This window comes from Sciurus carolinensis, chromosome 11, assembly GCF_902686445.1.
Source record: "Sciurus carolinensis chromosome 11, mSciCar1.2, whole genome shotgun sequence".
In the NCBI taxonomy this organism is placed as follows: domain Eukaryota; kingdom Metazoa; phylum Chordata; class Mammalia; order Rodentia; family Sciuridae; genus Sciurus; species Sciurus carolinensis.
This window is the reverse complement of record NC_062223.1, coordinates 129,360,859-129,377,018: the sequence shown is the minus strand read 5'-3', so window position 1 is coordinate 129,377,018 and position 16,160 is coordinate 129,360,859. Positions and strand designations below refer to the sequence as shown.

General features: G+C 38.1%; 1 pseudogene; it reads left to right on the top strand.

The window, feature by feature from the left end:
* Positions 1-4,720: 4,720 nt before the first annotated feature.
* Positions 4,721-15,888, top strand: LOC124959711 (guanine nucleotide-binding protein G(s) subunit alpha-like; annotated as a pseudogene).
* Positions 15,889-16,160: the final 272 nt, after the last annotated feature.

Genomic DNA, 16,160 nt, shown 5'->3' with positions numbered 1-16,160 from the left:
GTCTAATTGCTCTGGCTAGTATTTCAAGTATGATATTGAATAGAAGTGGTAAAAGAGGACATCCCTGTCTTGTTCCCATTTTTAAAGGGAATGCTTTCAGTTTTTCTCCATTAAGAATGATGTTGTCTGTGGGCTTAGCATAGAGAGCCTTTACAATGTTCACGTATGTTCCTACTATCCCTATTTTTTCTAGTGTTTTGAGCATGAAGGGGTGTTGTATTTTGTCAAATGCTTTTTCTGCGTCAGTTGAAATAACCATATGATTCTTATCCTTAAGTCTATTGACATGATGGATTATGTTTATTGATTTATGGATGTTGAACCAACCTTGCATTCCTGGGATGAACCCCACTTGATCGTGGTGCACTATTTCTTAATATGTTTTTGGATACGATTTGCCAGTACTTTGTTAAGTATCTTTGCATCTATATTCATCAAGGATATTGGTCTAAAATTTTCTTTCCTTGATGAGTCTTTGCCTGGTTTGGGTATGAGGGTGATATTAGCTTCATAGAATAAGTTTGGTAGGGTTCCCTCCTTTTCTATTTTCTGGAATACTTTGAGAAGTATTGGAATGAGTTCTTCTTTGAAGGTCTTATAGAACTTGACCGAGAATTCATCTGGTCCTGAGCTTTTCTTGGATGGTAGGCTTTTGATGCTTGTATTTCATTGCTTGATATTGATCTGTTTAAATTGTGTATGTCCTCTTGGTTCAGTTTGGGAGGATCATATGTCTCTGGAAATTTTTGGATGTCTTTGTAATTTTCTATTTTTTTGGAATATAGATTTTCAAAGTAGCTTCTCATTATGTTATGTATTTCTGTGGTGTCTGTCATGATATTTCCTTTTTCATTACGAATTTTAGTAATTTTAGTTTTCTCTCTCCTTTTCTTTGTTGGTGTGGCTAAGGGTTTGTCTATTTTGTTTACTTTCTCAAAGAACCAACTTTTTGTTTTGTCAATTTTTTGAATGGTTTCTTTTGTTTCAATTTCATTGATTTTAGCTCTGATTTTAATTACTTCCTGTCTTCTACTACTTTTGGTGTTGCTCTGTTCTTTTTCTAGGACTTTGAGCTGTAATGTTAGGTCATTTAGTTGTTGACTTTTAATTCTCTTCGTGAATGCACTCCATGCAATGAATTTTCCTCTTAGTACTGCTTTCATAGTGTCCCAGATATTTTGATATGTTGTATCATCATTCTCATTTATCTCTAAGAATTTTTTAATCTCCTCCCTGATATTTTCTGTTATCCATGTTTCATTTGGTAGCACATTATTTAGTCTCCAGGTGTTGGAGTAATTTCCATTTTTTATTTTGTCAATGATTTCTAATTTCATTCCATTATGATCTGATAGAACACAAGGCAGTATCTCTATTTTTTTGCATTTCCTAAGGGCTGCTTTGTGGCATAACATATGGTCTATTTTCGAGAAGGTTCCATGTGCTGCTGAGAAGAAAGTGAATCGGCTCGTTGATGGATGGAATATTCTATATATGTCTATTAAGTCTAGGTTATTGATTGTGTTTTTGAGTTCTATGGTTTCTTTGGTTGGATTTTGTTTGGAAGATCTATCTAGTGGTGACAGCGGTGCATTAAAGTCACCTAGTATTATGGTGTTGTGGTCTATTTGATTCCTGGAATTGAGAAGAATTTGTTTGATGTACATGGATGCAGTGATATTTAGGGCATAAATATTTACTATCGTTTTGTCTTCCTGATTTATGGTTCCCTTAAGCAGTATGAAATCCTTTATCTCTTCTGACTAACTTTGGCTTGAAGTCCACTTTATCTGAAATAAGGATGGAAATCCCTGCTTTTTTACTGCGTCTGTGTGTGTGGTAGGTTTTTTCCCATCCTTTCACCTTTAGTCTATGAATGTCTTTTTCTATGAGATGAGTCTCTTGCAGGCAGCATATTGTTGGGTCTTTCTTTTTAATCCATTCTGCCAGTCTGTGTCTTTTGTTTGATGAGTTTAGGTCATTAACATTCAGGGTTATTATTGAGATATGATTTGTATTCCCAGTCATTTGGGCTTATTTTTGGTTTTTAACTTGACTTGGTTTCTCCTTTGCATAGTTTTTCCTTTAAGGTAGTTCCTCCCTTTGCTGAACTACATTGTTGTTTTTCATTTCCTCCTCATGGAATATTTTGTTGAGAACATTCTGTAGTGCAGGCTTTCTATTTGTAAGTTCTTTTAACTTTTGTTTATCATGGAAGGATTTTATTTCATCTTCAAATCTGAAGGTTAGTTTTGCTGGGTATAGGATTCTTGGTCGGCAACCATGTTCTTTCAGAGCTTGAAATATGTTGTTCCAGGCCCTTCTAGCTTTTAGAGTCTGGGCTGAGAAATCTGCTGATATCTGTTTTGGTTTCCCCCATATGTAATCTGATGCTTTTCTCTTGCAACCTTCAAAATCCTATCTTTATTTTGTACATTAGGCATTTTCATTATAAGGTGACTTGGTGTGGATCTGTTGTGATTTTGTGCATTTGGTGTTCTGTAAGCCTCTTGTATTTGATTTTCCATTTCATTCTTCAGGTTTGGGAAATTTTCTGATATTATTTCATTGAAAAGCTTGTTCATTCCTTTGGTTTGTATCTCTGTGCCTTCCTCAATCCCAATAATTCTTAAATTTGGTCTTTTCATGATGTCCCATAATTTTTGGAGATTCTGTTCATGATTTCTTACCATCTTCTCTGTTTGGACAACTTTATTTTCAAGATTAAATATTTTGTCTTCATTGTCTGAGATTCTGTCTTCCAAGTGGTCTAGTCTTTTGGTTGTGCTTTCCATTGAGTTTTTTATTTGGTTTATTGTTTCCTTCATTTGAAGGATTTCCATTTGGTTTTTTTTTTGAGAATCTCTATCTCTTTGTTGAAATGATCTTTTGCTTCCTGAATTTGCTCTTTCATCTGATTATTGGTATGATCATTCATTGCCTGCATTTGCTCTCTTATCTCATCCTTTGCTTCATGAATCATCTTAATCATGTATAATCTGAAGTCCTTTTCTGACATTTCTTCTATCATACTGTCACTGGATTCTATTAATATAGAATCTAGATTTGTTTGGATCATTTTCTTCCCTTGTTTTTTCATGTCGTTCATGTATCTTCCCCTCTAGCAGTGCAGATCTGGAGTATTGCAGTTTCCCTCCTGTAGGCTTATAGTGGACCTATAGGTTTCCAAAACCTTTTATTTAAGGGGGAGATCAATATTAGCAGTGCCCAGTTCAGACAGTATGCAACCCAAAACCAAATGGCCCCTATTTGGATGTTAACAAAATTGTCATAATAAACAGAATGAGTTCAATTATTATCTTCAGTATAACAAATAGATTTGCAATAAGGTCTACAGTTTCTAATGGAGGACAAAGAGGATGCGGAGGGGTGTAGGATGTAGCTGTTAATGAATAAGAAAAGAATATATAGAAGTTCTAGATCATAGAAAGAGTGAGAGTGTAATCAAAAGAAGTTGGTTGTTAGCATGCAAAAAGGGATAATGAGACTCTGAGGGAACAGGTAAACAAAAGGAAAAGAGAGCAAGAAAAGTAAAGAAATAAAAACTTTAAATTTTTCAATAAGGGGAAAAAGGAAAATCTACACTATAACAGTCATATAGTATTCAAACCTCCCAGTCTTCAGTAGCCTGATGTATGAGAGGTACCTGACAATGAGCTTCCAGTCTACAGCAGGCGTCTCAGGCTGGAATTTGCCCCATCTAATGATGGGAGATACAGCTTCCAGGATTATCCAATCTCTGTCTTCCAAATGTGTTGGCAAATGGGGAGCTGCAGTTCGGGGTGTGGGCGTGTTCAGCTGGAGGTCCTGGAGGAGGGTGCAGTTGGTTGGGCAGGGGTCCTGGAGGTGTGGTGTTGTTGGTCTGGTTGTGAGATCCTGAAGTTGGGGTGCAATCAGTCAGTCTGGGTGTCATGGTGGTAGGGAGCAGTCAGTTGATGTGAAGGCCCCAGAGGCAGGGAGTGGTCAGTAGGGCTGAGGGATCCTGAAGACGGGGCTAAGTCAGTTCGGTCAGGGGTTCTACAAGTCCTGGCTGTTGTCTCAAAATGGCGGTAGCCACGTGTAACCAAACCTGCAGGTACTGTGACAGTGAACATGCAGCAACAACAGGTAGCTGGTGCTCCATTGGTGGTCTGAGGCCGGTCTGCTGTCTGACGATTGGGAGGTGAACCCCGGGTGGTGGGTGATGGGTAGGTGAAAGTCAGGCGATGGACAGGCAAACAGCAGACAAATGGCAGATGGTAGGTGCCAGATAGTGAGCAACCTGCACTGAAATAGTAGTAGATATGGTGGCAGACTGCAGGTGATCGCAGTAGGCAAATGAGGTAAACAAATGAGGTAAACAGCAGGGGATTGATAAGCTGCAAAAACTGCCTCACCAAGAGATATCCTCTGCTTGAAACCCAAGTTATGTAGCAACAAGGAACGCAGCCTCCCTCTAGTCCGCCATCTTGGATCCTCTTCTTGGCAGCATATTTCTTACCAGTAATCATTAAATGTTTAAGAAGACTTGCACCATCTTCTTCTGATGCTGTTGAAATCTAGGATATATGCTTTTGGGTAGCAGAAAATATGTTGGTGCTTTAGGGTAAATGACATGAAAAACAAGACACTGGTCATCATTAAAAATGATATTGGCTGGCTTCCACTTCAGAGGCCCTTGGAGTATGAAAGGTGGGGCTGGAGGAGCAGACTCGTCCCTATGGTGGCCGAGCAGGAGCTGGTCGAGTACAGGAAGGGGAAGGTAGAATTAGAAGAGCATATGATATTGTAGTAGGAGGATTTATCTTGGTGACTTTAGGATATTGCTATCCCTGTAGGAAAAGCAAAGCAAAGAATTATGCAAAGCAAAGAATCCGGGCAAGAATTGCCAGAGAAGGCATTAAAAATCAGATTTTATATGAAAGCACCCACCTTGATCCTGAAAGAAAACAAATCAACAGCAGCAGCAGCAGCAACAGCAGCAATTGAGCAACTTTGAGCATAGAAATTCAAAACATCTTCCTCAAGTCATTGTGAACATTGGAATCAACCAAATAAAATATTATGTACAATAAAATCAAGTAAATAAGTTTAAAAAAAAGATTTGGCTTGTATTTCCTTGTGGATGATCTTCTCAAAGATCATGTTACCACCAGACTGGGTGACCTGTGCCTTAGTGATCTCTTCCGTCATCTCAGTCTTCTTGCACTGAGGCCATGAGAGAAGTCTAGAGGTAGCAGGAACCAGGAAGCAAGCAGAAGGCAAGAACTCCCTTGTATTTCTTTTTGACACATTGGTTAAGTAAGCATATTTTGTTTTAAATTTCACAAATTTGTGATTTTTTCATGTTTTCCTTCTTTATGTCTAACTTCATTCCATTGTGATCAGAGAAGACACCTTGTATGATGTCTACCTTTTAAAATCTCCTGAGATTTGATTTGTGTACTAATATATGGTTCTACCCTAGAGAATGTCCCATTTCCACTTGAGAAGGATGTATATTCTGATATTGTTGAATGGAATGTTCTATACATGCCTGTCAAGTGTACTGGTATGAATTTTCTTTCATTTTTGTTTGTTTTTTGTTAAGCCATTATGAGATCATACTGCGCACACATTTTCTTAATTTCCCTTGTGTGTGTTACATATATAAGGATAAAAGGAAGGCATGGAAAACGACCGTGGTTAATCCATAGGGGTGACGTTCAACAGGAGTAGGGCAGGGGAAAGATGGTTCTTTTCAGAGGTATGTTACTTCTGAAGCAAGAGTGAGGGTGAGGGAATCTAGGTTGATGGTGCATGAGGGCTATCCCAATCATGGCCTGGAAGACCAATTGAGCCCTAGGGATTGTATTTGTTTCATTAGTCACTTGCATGGAGTCCTTGCAGAAATTGTGTCTAGCTACTACACTGAAGGAGGCTCTGTGGTGGAGCTAACAGAAGAGAGGAGTGAGGAGCTTGAAGTGAACAGCACTCAGTGCCTCTAGCATCCTCTCTGTTCCAACTCTAATTTTCGTCACAACTGTAGTGATCGGTTTTTACAGGCTTTGCACAGGTAGAGAGAGCACTTCTTTGTCTGCTTGGGCTGCAGATCCCTGGCTTCCTGCCCTGAGACTTCTCTGAAGATCTGTAGAGTGCAGAAACTTGGTAGGAACCCACTCATGGTTATCCAATACAATTGGGAATTTGGGGGGAATAAGGGCCCATGAGGTCAATCTTGATGGATAAGAAGTAGTAGCCAAAGGATAAATGCTTCAACCTTTTGTCCTCTTTAGCAGAAAATTCTGAGACATGTTTTTAAAAGCTCCTTAAAAAGTACCTGTCAGAAAAAATGAAAAAAGTCCTGATGGTCAGCTGTTCTTCCTTCCTGATGTCACTTCCCACATTGCTTGCCTTCCCAAATGTACTACCTACACACAAGTTCTGTCTCAGTCTCTGAGTTAGGGAAACCTAGGTAAAGACAGGAATTTGTCAAGGAAGTCCAGGAGCTAGTTTTAAGGGACATTCTGTCTAAAGATGGAACAATTTGAAAATTCAACAAAATGTCCACAATTTATAGAAACATTCTGAATACATAGCCATCAATTCATAATGATATTCAAAAAGGAATGATAAATAAAACAAAACAAAACTAATTAGACACTTTTAGAAGTTGCTGGAGCCACAAATTAGTAGTTTAAAAATTAGTTATTAGGGAAAAGAATTAGGAACATATCTTGACTTTCTTGTATGAACTGTGTATCAGGAAAATGAAACAGTCTCAGAGGATGAGGGAGAGTTTTTATTTATAGAAGAATTCTAGCTAATAAATGCATAGTAAATGATAGAATTAGAAAATTACAATTCATCTATTCCTAATGAAACAAGGGATTGATTCAAGCAATGAACATTAATAAAATAAGTCAAACAAAAAATGTGGGCGATTTCTGCACTGAATTTTGTAAAATAATATTGAGAGAGTTTAAAGAAGTCTTAGATAAAGAAGGAATAGGTTATGTTTAGGTATTGAAAGACTCATATGGTAACAATGGTCATATTTTCCAAACTGATGTATATATGCAATGCAATCTCAATTAGTGGAGGATTTGTGTGTGTGTGTGTGTGTGTGTGTGTGTGTGTGTGTGTGTGTGAGAGAGAGAGAGAGAGAGAGAGAGAAACAACAAACTGACTTTAAGACAAATATGAAGATGTAAGAGGTGTAAGAATTGGCTAAGGCAGACTTGAAGAAGAAGAACTCTGAAGTGTCAAGACCTTTATGAAGTCATGGTAACAGAGAATTGGCACAAGAATAGATCAATTAACAAACAAAAGAAAAACTCAGAAAATGTAATCCAGAAGGTGACTGTTGATCCACATCCTTGTCCACATTTGTTATTGTCAATGTTGTGGATCTGAACAATTTTGAGAAGAGTTCAAGAGTATCTCTTTTTTGTCTTAATTTGCATTTTCCTGAAGACATACTGGAGCATCTTTTTTTTTTAATTTTTATAGGCTGTAGTTTGATTCATTGTACACAAATGGGTTACAACTTTTCATTTCTATGGTTGTACACAATGTAGATTCACACCATTCATGTAATCATACATGTACGTAGGGTATGGAGCATCTGCTTATTTGCCATCTATCTACCTTTGATGAGGTGTCTATCAAAGTCTTTGGCCTACTCAGATAATTAGACTAGGGATGGGGGATGCAGCTCAGTGATAGAGCACCTGCCTGGTATGTGTGAGCTCTGAGTTCAGCTCCCAGTACAGTGTACTGTTTCTTATTGTTGAGTTTTAAGAATTTCTTGTATTTTTATCAGCTATATCTTTTGCAAATGTTTTCTTCTAGTCTGTGGCTTGACCTTTCATTCTTTGACATGGTTTTCTGTAGAGCAGAAAAATTTTATTTGACTGGCCACACCTGCAATCCCAGTGACTCAGGAGGCTGAGAATGGAGGATTCTAAGTTCAAGGCTAATTTCAGAAACTCAGCAAGACCTTAGGCAATCAAGCAAGAGCCTGTCTCAAAATAAAAGATTAAAAGGGCTGGGTATGTAGCTCAGTGGTAGAGCACCCCTGGGTTCTATCTCCAGTAACAAAATTAATTTAAACTTTTTTTTTTCAGTAATTGTGTTTGAACACAGGGTGTTCTATCACTGAGATACATCTCTAGCCCTTTTCATTTTTTGAGACAGGTTCTTGCTACATTGCTTAGGCTAGCCTCAAACTTGTGATCCTCCTGCTTCAGCCTCCTGAGTTGCTAGAAGTTCAGGTGTGCACAGCTGTACCTAGCAGAAAAATTTACCCCTCCTCAAATATTTTGTAATATAGACTAAGACATCCAGTTAACCACCAGTGAAGTGTAACAACTGTGTTGCTACTATGTTCTCAGTATTATCCATGATCCTTGTATCACTAGTGTTAGTCAGATTTTTGTTGCTATGACCAAAATACTTTGCAAGGACAACTAAGAGACAGAAAGTTTTATTCTGACTCCTTGTTTCTGAGGATTCCATCTATTGTCAGCCAACTCCATTGATCCATCTGGGTCAGAGCTGAGGCAGAATATCATGGTGGAAAGGCATTGTGGCGGAAAGTTCAGCTCATGGCAGCCAGGAATCAGAGACAAAAGAGGAGAGGGAAAGGCGAGAGAGGAAAGGACAGAGAGAAGATAAGTTCTTCCAGGGCATGTCCCCAGTGACCTATTTCCTTAACTAGGTCCCACCTCCTAGTAGTCCAACTGTAGAGCAGAAAAATTTTATGATTCAGCTCCAGAATCCCAACTTATTTTCTGCCTTCTCAGATTTCTCTTGGTTCCAATTGCTATGGGTCAGGTTTCCTGGGAAGTAGATCCTGAGATGAATAATGGCCCTTGATAAGGTAGTTAGGGAATGCTTTTTACAGAAACACTTGTGGAACTAGGGAAAGAAGCAAAATGAAGCAAGAGAGAATCTGCAACACTATGAGGGTCACTGCAGCTTGGCTATTCAGAGTTGTCCTGAGTTGAGGTGACAAGGCTAGAACTTTATAGCTCTGTCTTAAATAGTCATTAGGTATAGTCTACCCCTGGGAAAGGAGCATAGTCATTGGCAAGGAGGCTCTCCTCAGCTGAGGGAAATTTCTAGAAAGGATTGTCAAAGAGTTGGGGGGCATACACACTTCAGTTTTGTGGGGGATCCTGGTGGTGCAGAACAGAGACAATAGTTGCCTAGGAAGTATGCTCAAGAATGACCATGGCATCACTTCCCTGTAGCCCCCAAATGGTGATATCCTAATTGTCAACAGTTAGGGAAATGAATAAATACCCTGTGTTTTAGTTTTAAAATGGAATAAAAATGAAAGCTCCAGATCTTCATGTGTCAACATGAATAAATCTAAAAAATGATGAATGTTAAAAATGCAAATTTGCAATATAAATGCAAATTTAAAATATATAAAGTCATATATGATTTATGAACACATACATACACAATAAAAGTACAAAATCATACATGGGAATAATAAATAGAATGATTTATTCATTTAATTATTTAAAAAATAATAGGAAATAAGAATCTTTTTAATAGAGCAACAGAATATCATTTAAAAAACCTAGAGCTGGACACAGTGACACATGCCTATAATCCCAGTGGCTCGGGAGGCTGAGGCAGGAGGATTGTGAGTTCAAAGTCACCCTCAGCAAAAGTAAGGTGCTAAGCAACTCAGTGAGACCCTGTCTCTAAAAATACAAAATAGGGCTGGGGATGTGGCTCAGTGGTCGAATGCTCCTGAGTTCAATCCCCAGTACCCCCGACCCCCTGCAAAAAAAAGCCCTAAAGATTACTAGATTTTGCATTAGACATTTGTAGAGAAAAATTTAACCCCATACCTTAGACCTCAAAAGCAGATTAGGTGGAGAGATAACCCCATATTTACAGATAAGATGATTTAAGTTTATGATGATGACCATTGTCTCCAAATTAATTCATAAACATCAGTGCAATTTCAATTACCAGTCTAGATTTGGCTAGATTTGGTTTTGAGGAAAACAAAGCCATTAAAAAGTTTACATGAAGAGTAAAGTTCCAAAAATAAAACTAATCAATTTTGGGGAAAAAAACTACAAAGCTGACAAGAGGGAGATGAGTGGATGAGACTCTTGGTTAGTGAAGCTTGGAGCTCATGAAATTCTCCCCATATAAACTCATGATAAAACTAAACTAAACTGTCAAAAATAACCATTTCTAAAACCCTGGAAGTTGCCTAAATGCATATGACCAATTTAGAGCTGGTTATTAATGAAAGCTGAACTTCAGGCAAAAACAGTGGAGTCTCTAGCAATCTTGCCTGGGACTACTCCCTTTTCCCCTCCCTTCACCTCTGTCAGGTGGGAAATTCTACCAGGGTGTGCTAGCTACAAAAGTACACAGCTCCACCGCCAGAGATGACTCAACTTTGAACAGAACATGGAAAAAGCCATCCTCAGCAATCCCCAAGTAGCTGAGTTTGGGGACAACCAGTACCTCAGCTATCTCCAAGTTACAGACCTGGTTGGTGCAAGCAATAAACTGGAAATTGATAAAAAGCTTAATAGGATTTGGAATATGAGGCACTGGGCTTTGATAAGTTCTCTACATAGATGCATTGGCTGGACTGGAAAGGACCACACCATTTTTTGAAAGAAAAAATTGGACTTTATCAAAATTAAAAACTCAAAATATGCCGTTAATAAAGTGAAAATGCTGTGCAAGGCATATATGAGAAGAAACTATATTTAAGTTGAATGTCTGAAAAAGTCCTGTATATATAATATATAAAGAATTCTTGTGGTGAAGCTGTACATTGTTATAAATTTACTAAAACTCATTAAATTGTGTAGTTACAATGGGTGAACTGATATGTATGTTACTCCTCATTAAAGATATTTAAAATGATGACTAAAAGCACCCAGAAACCAATTCAGATGTGAAAACTCACACAAGAGATTTTATTAAGCAAACAGGCAGAGTGTCTCCCTGCAGGGAGAGAGAAAGAGAGAAAATGAGAGGAAAATAGAGAGAGAGCACGTGCACACACAAGAGAGAGAGTGAAAGCCAGGAGGAGAGAGAGAGAGAAGGGGGGGGAGCTCTTCTTAAGTAGTTCGCAGGTTAATAACAGACCAATGACTGATGAGAATGTTTACAGGCTGACAATCTGGACCAATGACTGCCGAGAATGTTCACAGGCTGACGAGTGGATAAATAGCTGGCTGGGATGTTCACAGACTGACAATCTAGGTTGTAAAATGGTGTGGGGGAGGGAGAATAATAGCAGATCTGATACCAACAATGACCAGCAATGGTAAGGGGTGGAAAAGCATATGTGAAGCTGGGTGATGGGTACTGGAAGTTCATTTTACACCTGGAAGTTCATTTCACACTTTTTTTTTTTTTTTTTTTTTTGGTACTGGGAATTGAACCCAAGGGTGCTTTACCTTGGAGCTACAATCCCCAGCCCTTTTTATTTTTCACTTTGGGACAAGGTCTCACTAAGTGGCCCAAGTTATCCTTGAAATTGCAATCCTCCCACCTTAGCTCCTGAGTTTATAGGTGCTGGGTTTATAGGTGTGTGCCACTACACCTGTCCATTTTACACTTTCTTTTACTTCTGAACATTAACAGTTTTTCATCATAAAATGTTTTTAAAAAGTTGAAGATAGCCTTATTACATATGAAAAAAGTTGAAGGATTTTTACTATATGATTTTAAAGTTTAATATTAATCAAATGTCAATCTTAAGTGTAGAACTGGTGTAAGGATAGACCTATGGCTCAATGGAACACAGCTGAGAATCCAGAAATGAACCCTAATGTTAACAGTCATTTGATTGTAGACAAAGGCAATTCAATGGGGATAACAAATACTCTAATGGAACAGAATGGAGAGTTCAGCGCTAGACCCACCTCTATATAGACACTTCCTTTATGATAAAGGTGATACCACAAATCAGTGCTCAGTAGACTATACTGGAAATATGATCAGTATGTAGGAAAATAAAACCTGGATTCCTACTATGCTCCTACCTTACTTATAGAGGTAGACTTCAGGTGGGTTAAAGGTATAAAGATATATATATATATATATATATATATATATATATATATAAAACATATATACATATATATAGATTATATATATATATTCCCAGTCCAAAGGTACCTATTTTTTTTGTTGTTATTTATTTATTTATTTTATTATTGTACACAAATGGGATACATGTTGTTTCTCTGTTTGTACATGGTGTAAAAGCATACCATTTGTGTAATCATAATTTTACATAGGGTAATGTTTGATTCATTCTGTTATTTTTTTCCCTTCCCCCCACCCCTCCCACCCCTCTTTTCCCTCTATACAGTCCTTCCTTCCTCCATTCTTGCCCCCCTCCCTAAACCTAACTCTAACCCTAACACTAACTCTTCCCACCCCACATTATGTGTCCTCATCCACTTATTAGCGATATCATTCTTCCTTTGGTTTTTTGAGATTGGCTTATCTCACTTAACATGATATTCTCCAGTTTCATCCATTTGCCTGCAAATGCCATAATTTTATCATTCTTTATGGCAGAGTAATATTCCATTGTATATATATACCACATTTTCTTTATCCATTCATCAATTGAAGGACATCTAGGTTGGTTCCACAATCTGGCTATTGTGAACTGAGCAGCTATGAACATTGATGTGGCTGTATCTCTGTAATATGCTGATTTTAAATCCTTTGGGTATAGGCCAAGGAGTGGGATAGCTGGGTCAAATGGTGGTTCCACCAAAGGTATCTATTTTTAAAAGCTTTTTAAGAATGTCTTTGTGACTAAGATTTCAAAGGCATAAAGCATATGGAAAAAAGGGTTTGTTTGCATCAAATTATAATATTCTATTATACTTAGCATCCCATAGTTAAGGTCAACACATAACTGATAGATTGGGAGAGTATATTTGCAATATCTAAGACTAATTAGAGAATAATACTGGAACATATGAGCAACTCTTGTGAATTAATAATGAGAAACATGATAGAAAATTTGATACATGATCTAAATATGAAATTTCCAAATAAGAAACCTCAAATGAAAATTATGTAGATACTCCAACTACTAGAAATTAGAAAATTAGAAATTAGAAAAATTAAAGATTTGATAATACCAAGTGTAAAAATACAGGAAAAATACAACCCTCTTGCATTGCTGGGGGAATTTTGACTGTATCGTTTTCTTTGAAGAGTAAGTTAAATTACCTAAATTTAAATTAAGCATTAATATATTCTAAGGTATTTCTAAAACAAGCCCACAATAGAACACAAATGGTGAATGTGTCTCTGTTTACAATTGCAGAGAGGAAGGAAGATGGCTTAGTTCAATAGGGCAGTTGCATTTCTCTTTCATAATTTATTTTCTAGCCTCTGTATTAGTCAGAGGCAGTATGTAGTACAAAGGTTAAAATCGTGAACTCTGGCAGGTAGATTATTCTCAAATCTGCCTATTATCAGCTGTGTGACAGTAGAAGCTTATACATATCCCAGTTTCTCCATATGTAAAATGGAAATGATAATCATCTACCACATAGGGCTGATGTGATAAAACATATGTGTCTTATATGAGAATATATCCATATATACATGGCACCTACTGTATCTGGCACATATCAAGAATATTACAAATGTTCCCTGTTAGACCTAAAGTAAAAATCTCAAAACAGTCACATCTATTTAATAGTGAATAGTCATACATTAGTGTATATATATGCTGTTTTTAAATTTTTGTATTTGAAATATGTTCATTAGGAATACAGATAGGAACATAATTATCAATGAGAAGGGAGGAATAAACAACTGAACGCAGGAAGAATAGAAAGAAGTCAAGAGTGAGGCAAAAGGCCAGGCGAGGTGGTATGTGCTTATGATCCCAGTGACTCTCAGGAGGTTGAGGCAGGAGGATTGCAAGTTGAAGACTAGCTTCAGCAATTTAGTGAGACCCTGTCTCAAAATTTAAAATTAAAAAAAAAAAAAAAAAAAAGACCTGGGAATGCAAAGTGTCCCTGGGTTCAATCCCCAGTACCAAGTTAAAAAAGAAAAAGAGATTTTAGTTTCATGTTTTAAATATTAGAGGATTCAGAGAAAATAATGTATCAGACTGGCTTTTGTTTTTATTTCTTCTTAAAAATGCTTTGATTTATTAGCACCAAGAAACAGCGAAAGGAAATCTGCCAATTCCATAATTTCTGAGGCAGCATCTGCTGCTAAAAGCTTTGATGAGGCAAGAGTGTGAAATCTTGGCTAAAACGTAGTTAATGGATATTCTTTGTGTTCCCTTGGAATGGAGAATGGAAGAGGTGTACTAGGTATCAAACACAATACAGCGTTTCTCATCAATAAACTTGCTGAACCTCAAAATCACATTATTTTTTCTTTATAAATGTTGAGAAGTTACATTGAAATTATTCAACAAGCAATTAAAACCATTCAAGTTACCTCCCCCAAGAAGGATGAGGTAACTTTCCAACTCCAATTATAATCAAAGCAAATCAGGAAGCTATTAAACTATGCATTATAAGGAATCAAGCAAGAAAAATTAGACCAGACAGATGATGTAATGAACATGTGCTAAGCAATGTTAACCCAGCAACCACTATAGCAACTTCCTCTGAATATATATTGATTGAAGAGATCAACAATACTAGTATCAGTGCTGTTAGTAAAGTTGTGGCCTGTGTGGTCATATCAGTGGGATAAAGTGCAGATCTAAGATATATAATTTTGTGATACCATCCGTGAAAAAGAAGTCTTTTCCTATATATTATTTATTTAATTTTCTCGCCTTACCACCTTAGCTAAATACTCCAAAACAATATAAAATACCAGGGTGATAGCCATTCCAGTGTTCTTTTGATTAGTGTTAATATGGTAGTATTTTCCTCACCATTTTTTTTTGACATGATTGTGTCTTTGAATTCAAAATGGGTTTCCTGAGCAGCTCACTCTGCTCCTGCTCTTGTATACCTTGGTTGGTGGCAGCCCAGGGGTCCTGGAGCAACATGTGCTCCTCCGTCTGACCCATGCTGCCAGCATGCCCAGCATAGTCCTGGCAAAGACCCAGCCAGTGCCTGGTCAGCTCTTTCCTTGTACTTCCTTAGGAATAGTAAGACTGAAATCCAGAGCAGTGAGCAGAAGGCTCAATATAAAGGCAACCAAAAAGTTGAGAAGCAGCTGCAGAAGGACAAACAGAAATACAGACCCCCATGGCTGCTGGGTGCTGGAAAATCTGGAAACATACCCTTGTGAAGTAGATGAGGATCCTGCATATTAACGGGTTTCATGGAGAGGACTTATGGGCTGCAAGGAGCAATAGTCATAGTGAGAAGGCAAGGAAAGTGCAGGACATCAAAAACACCCTAAAAGAGGCCACTGAATCATGATTGCTATGAGCAAGCTCATGCCTCCAGTGGAGAACCAGTTCTCAGTGGACTGTATTCTGAGCGTGATGACCTTGCCTGACTTTTCTTTAGCAACTGAATTCTACAAGCAGGTCAGGGCTGTATGGGAGGATGGGGAGTATGTGCCTGCCGAGTGCTCCAACGAGTACCTGCTGACTGTACTGTGTTCTTCCTGGACAGACTGAGATCGGCAAGCAGGTCATCTGTGCCAGGCATCCAGGACCTACCCTGATGCTGTGTCTTGGCTTCCGGGATCCTTAAATACAAAGTCAACTCTCATGCGGAGGACATGGGTGGCCAGTGCGAGGACTGCTGCAAATGGATCCAGGGCTGCAATGACGTGATTCCTCACCTTCATGGTGGTCAGCAGTGGTTACAGTGTGTTCATCTGGGAGGACAACCTGATAGCCTGCAGAAGGCTCTGACCTTCTTCAAGAGGGTCTGGAATAGGAAATGACTGCCACCACTACTGTGATTCTGTTTCTGACTAAGACCTGCTTGCTGAGGAAATCCTTGCCAGGAAATAGAAACGACGACAACTGAGGACTACTTTATGGAATTTGCTTTCTTCAATAATCTTAAAGATGAAATTTCTGAGTGACCAGTGACCTGGGCCAAGTACTTCATCCCTGACTGTCTTCTGAGGATTAAGACTGCTAGGTGGACTGGTTGCCACTCCTGCTGCCCTCCCTCACTTGCCCTGAACATGACATCACTTGGTATACGCAC